This window comes from Aedes albopictus, unplaced genomic scaffold (genome assembly GCF_035046485.1).
Source record: "Aedes albopictus strain Foshan unplaced genomic scaffold, AalbF5 HiC_scaffold_422, whole genome shotgun sequence".
Lineage (NCBI taxonomy): Eukaryota > Metazoa > Arthropoda > Insecta > Diptera > Culicidae > Aedes > Aedes albopictus.
In genome coordinates, this window is record NW_026917224.1 from 1 (window position 1) to 5,664 (window position 5,664).

Below are 5,664 nucleotides of genomic sequence, written 5' to 3' on the forward strand. Positions count from 1 at the left end.
GGCACTTTTCCAACTATAAAAACAACTTTGTTACGGCGGATAATCCAACTGCCAATTTGAATGTAATGGGAAGAAAGAACGCTATCGGTGAATGATGCGGCGAACGTGTTCCGTTTTGTTGTTGTTCAGTACTGCAGCATAATTGTACACATATCACGTACAGTAGAAGAAGTGCAACAGCTAGATGAGAGTTTTTTTGTTGATTGCGCTTTGATTAAACAGTTGTCTAGAAAGATGGTGTTTTCTCCATCGTATTAATATAATTGTGAACATTTAATTATTAATTGAAATTGCGTTGAATGAGCGAGATTATGTATTGTAAGTTTGTTATTGTGTATTAAAATATTGTATATAGTAATTTGTGAAATTGTAGATCGTTTGCTAAACGGAAGAGTTTTGTACACTCAAATTAATTGACTGATAGATTATATGTGCGCTAACCACATAGATTGCCGGCGAGAGAGAGAATCGCCCGTTTATGTGCAAGTAATAAAATCTATAAGTAAGATAAATGATTTTTATTATCACTGAAATACATTTCAAGTGTAGCAGCATAACACACAATCTTGCGCACATAAAATTTAAAAGATAGAATGACCACAAGAAAACACAATGGCGCGTGAATGTTTTGCTCGAAAACGTGTTGTTAATTTAATAATCGGAAAATTTGAAGTTTTCAGAGGTAATTATAACATATTGCGTTCATTAAATTGTTAAGTGATTAAAACAGTGGTTAATTTATTTTTCAGAATTGGAATCCATCGCTTCAGAATCACAAGGAAAGAAGAACTGAGGATTCTCGAACATCCATCTGAAGTTAAAACTGGAACGGATTGCATAACCGGATTACAGTCTGTAAGTTCATTCCTGGTGATCGCCAACGCAAGTTCCGTCATGCCAACACAACCATCCGGCCACGGAGACGGCCCCATAGTGGATCACGAGGCGATTATCCCAACCGCTGAAGGAACTGGCGGAGCGCACGACGAGGCACTTTATGCTCTTCCCCAATAATAGCTTTAGCATTGATTTGTTTAACAAATAAAACCAGCGCGATCACTGATTATTCAAATTTGGCCTTTATTTCTACTTTAAAATCAATCCCACGTGTAAATAGCTGTATTATTCTTCCCAATGTAAACTATGCGCTGAACGATTAAAAACCAAAAGTGACGCACTTAAATTCTATCATGATTGAATCGACAAAAATTTGATAGCGCTGCACACATTTTTCAAGTGCAAAAGCAATTGGTCACAATCTAAGTGCAGAACTTTTAAATTTAATGTGTTATTTATTCTGAGTACGGAATGTAGTGATAGTGTCGTTATACCGTGACTTACCGTGAGTTTGTACCACATTTGTTGAAACATCATGTTTGCAATAATGTTGAATGTTTAATTAGGTTCGCCCAGAAATCCCGGAGGTAGAATTTTGGAAGTGCTTGTAGCAGAGGGGAAAACTAGATTGTAAGTAGTTTGTTTATACCATGTTTGTTATTGTTTATTGATTGATAATATATTTTAGTTGAGTTTGTTGTCCATCAACTTACTACGAAATTGTTCTACCCGCATCCGAAGTATCGCGAGTAACAAACTTAAATTAATTTTAACTGATATTGCGATTTTTTTTTCGACTTAGACTTCGATGCGATAAATTTCGTCGTACTCATATTTCGCTTTCGATTTCGCTGTTAATCTCAGTCGCAGGGTTTTTGCAACTCGCCCGATAATGTGACAGTTTTCGCCGGCCGTCTCAATGTTTACCATTAAGGTCTTTTGTTCTCGGTCCACCAGCTGGTCATGTTTACACAACAAAACCAGCTGGTTTACCGATGTTTACGTTCATCCTTATTGTTCTCGGCTACCAGCTGTTTATGTTTTCATAACAAAATCAGCTGGTTTCGCCTGAATCGGGGAAAGAAGGCGAAAATGTGTCATAAATGTTAGGTTAGTACCATATTAGGGCGAGTTCAATTTCGTCGCCAAAGTCTGATTATTCGTAAAAAAATACAATAGAACTTGAAATTATTTCATTTATTTATTTATTCCAAATCAACAGACTTAATTAGCTCTAATGATTTATATGTTCACAGAAAAAACTGTTGTGTAATATTACATCTGAACTGCTGCAACCCGATCAATACGTCGGTTGCATGCATATTACACAGGACGATGTACACATAAGAACAAAAGATTTTACATCAAAACGATGTAATCGTACATAGGAATCGTGATTACAATGATTGTTAAGTACATCGGAATGAGTTACATTTATTTTTTTTACTGTGTTCACTTATCAACTAACAAAAAAACAAATTATTAAGGTAAAATCAACGTATCAACTTATTTACAGCAAAAACATTCGAATTAATTAACAATAAAAAATCAGCACAGTACAGAATAAAGTTCATCAAGCTATTGCGCTTGAAAACAATAGAAAACAAACAATAAATTAGGGTTCCCAGTAGCATCCGTAGTGCACGAATTATCGATACAGCAGACCCGTTGGCCACGCTGACTCTGAGATGGCTTTTTCCTTGAGTTTCAAATGAACATCAATCTTGAACGAGATGTAGCTCCAAGAGCAAAAATTCATAACGTATTTTGATGATTTTCGTTAGTTTTTTTTCGCTGAGCGTATAGATTATAATCTCGGCAAAGGATCCCAACAACTTTTGAACCTTCTCACAATGTTAAGCACACAAATCTCATAAAAACCTTAACCAGTGCATTGGCTCTTTATTGATTTATACATTTTGAATTTCTGATGCAATGTTGAACTAGGAATCAAAGACGTTTGTCCTTAAGTTCACTTTTGACTAGTTTGTATTTTTCCGTGTGGTAAAACATTCGAACTGGAAGCATCGCACACACACCAGCGCAGAAACCCCAACCAAATCAACTTCCGTTCCGTTTGGTTTGCTGTGCGCTGACTTCGTTCAAGCAAGCAAAGCAAGAAGCAAACCATCTCCGCGCGACTGGCCGATGGATTCAAAAGTGTTTCGTGCGCGTGAGTGCGGTTGTGTTGGTGCTGCATATCGAACCACCACCCGCCCCATCTCGCTCGCTCCAACGGACAATCCCGTGCGAGTGCACCAACACCCGGAACCAAACGGGACCCCGACGGTCGGTTGCTGCGGTGGTGTGCGTGCAATGATATGGCAACGAACGGGAAACCGAACGATGATGATTCGGGTCGTCGTCGTCGCCGTCGGTCGTGGTGACCGTTTTCTGGCCGTGTGCGCGCGTTCAGTCAGTTTCAGGAACGCGATGAGTAGACATCGATGTAACGCGTTGTCGTCGTTGTTTCCAATCTGAAGAAGAAAACCATCATCAGCAAGCAGCCAGCCAGCTAGCAAGCAGATTTTCCTACCTTGGTGTGGAGCAAATCCGCGCGATACAGCGAGAGAGAGTGAACGAGAAAGTGCGCTCTTCTCGAGTCTAGTAACACTGAGCCAAAACGAGAAGGAAGAGAGGCACTTTGTGAGGAGTTGTGTGAAGGCGAGTGGAAAAAAAAGTACAGAAAGAAGTTAGGAAGTTGAAGAGTGTCTCTCCGTTTGGAATGGAAAAAGTGTGGAAAAGTGCTGAAATTCAAGTTTGAAAATCCGAGGAAAAAAGTGTAATTATCAAGGAATTTGTGGTTTCCGGTCAATATTTTGTGTGGGGTTATCAGCGAGATAACCCGAAGTTATCCTGAGAGTCGGAGCCCCAAATTGGATTAAAAATTTAATTCCGGTTCGCGAATTTCGGAAATTCCGTGGATGAAAAAGTTTTGACGAGTGAAAGAGAAGAATTGAGTGACAGTTGGACCTCGTCTGGTCGCCTTGCTGATCGGCGTTCGATCGCGGCGGTGCCCATCAGGGAAGAAGAAGAATGTTTTCCTGGTCGACGAGTGTCGACACCCGAGTAAAAATGGCGATCAGATCGAAGAACAAAGTTTGTTACAGTGATTGAAGGTGTTTCAGTGTTTAATGTATTTTTGTTTTATTTTTAGGATTGCATAATATAAATTGTTACGAATCAGAATTGTTAAGTGTGTTAAATCTGCTACCGGAAATTTGAAGGGTAAAATTACGATAAATCCTATACGGAAAAGTGTGTGAGAATTTGATAACAAAGGAGTAAAAGGTAATTTACGCACGGCGAGAAAAAAAATCAGTGAAAAATATCATCTTCATTGTCCAAATTTTGAGAGTTTGTTAAGTTTCAATCCGAGCGTTCTTCGTGTTCGTCGAGGTTTTTGTATAAAAAAAATAGCTCTTGTAAATAGTTTCCCCCATTTCGGTGAATTTGAGGAGCCGTTCAAGTGAGACTGAAAGCGGAAGAAGGAGCCCAGCCTCGCCCATCCTGTGGACGGATCCAGTATTTCCGCTAGGAAGAGAAGAGCGTGAACCCAATCCGGACCAGTTCCTGCCCCCAATCCGACGAGGGGATGGAATCCGGAGCTAAGGTCTGTGTTCCGTGGCGTGATCGGGTTCCCAGGGGAGAAAGTGTCCGTTTCGTGTGAACCTGTGTCTGTTTTCACTGGGGAGGGAAGTTGGGAGCTTTCCTCGAAATAGAAAGAGGGAAGGGGCAGTGCAGCAGCCAGAATGTGCTGAGAAAGTCTGGATTCTCGGCGAAATCCGGAATACGCGATTAATTTTCCCGGCTGATAGAGATCGTTCCGCCTCGGAACTTCTCTTCAGCTTCGTTTGTCCCACGAATAGAGTGCTTTTTCGCCAGTGTGTTCTTGTCATATTTGGTGCAGCAGAGTGTGCAATAATTGTCTACGTCTATCCGGGGGCCATCCAGACGAATTCCGGCGTCCGATCGTTCGTCGTCCGGAGAAGTATGATGTAACAGTATCCAGCCAACCGAATCGCCGTGTTTGGCCGTGTTGTTCCCCTAGGTTTATCTCGCAGTCGTGTCCGCAGATCCTGATCAGGGTCCTTCCCCTGGTCAGACTACGCGGTTCCGCGGTCTCGTGCGTCGTGATTGAAGCCAAATCGTGTCCCAAGTGAAAATTCGGTGAATCGCGGCGCTGTTCCCGGGTAAGTGTGTCCCTCCCTTAGTCGGCCCCCGACCAGAGTTCAGTCAGTGTCCAGTTGTAGCAGTATGAAGGAGTGTCATCGGTGGCGGTTCTAAACCAGAGAATATAGAAAAAAGCGAGTCGGTGAAGAATTTGGGGATATTTCGACGGCCGTTTGACGGCGGGCCGCCCCCAGAACGGAAAAAGTCGCCTCCATGAAGCACCTGAGGCACAATGGTACGCGAGACTCGACATCTTTGGGTTGGAAACTTGCCCGAAACGGTACGAGAGGACAGGATACGAGAGCATTTTAAAAGGTGAGTTCCTTTGTTTTTTTTTTAGAAATTTTTATTGCTGAACAATATTCTTGAAATTATCGGATATTAGAAAAATATTGCATGAAGCGACTGAAATCACTGACGGAAATATATAACTACTTCATTGACCGTCGTAAAGTACAAAAAACGGTCTCTTCATGCTATATTTTTTATGAAACTTGCTGAACGATTTTCTGGAAGTATTGTTGCGGTGACCCTCACTTATATGAAAAAACTAAAAATTCGAAAAATGACAAGTCTTACCTCTCTAAATTCGTTGTTTTGGACTCCCAGGAGCTATACGTTCATAATTTGAGCAAAATCCAAGTCCAAGTCCAA

General features: G+C 41.2%; 1 long non-coding RNA gene across 1 annotated transcript; it reads left to right on the forward strand.

Moving 5' to 3' along the window:
- The first annotated feature begins 2,847 nt into the window (after positions 1 to 2,847).
- LOC109424537 (uncharacterized) lies at positions 2,848 to 5,074 on the forward strand. The gene is made up of 2 exons (XR_003895510.2): positions 2,848 to 3,936; positions 3,995 to 5,074. It is a non-coding gene; the product is annotated as an uncharacterized LOC109424537 (long non-coding RNA).
- The last annotated feature ends 590 nt before the right edge of the window (positions 5,075 to 5,664 follow it).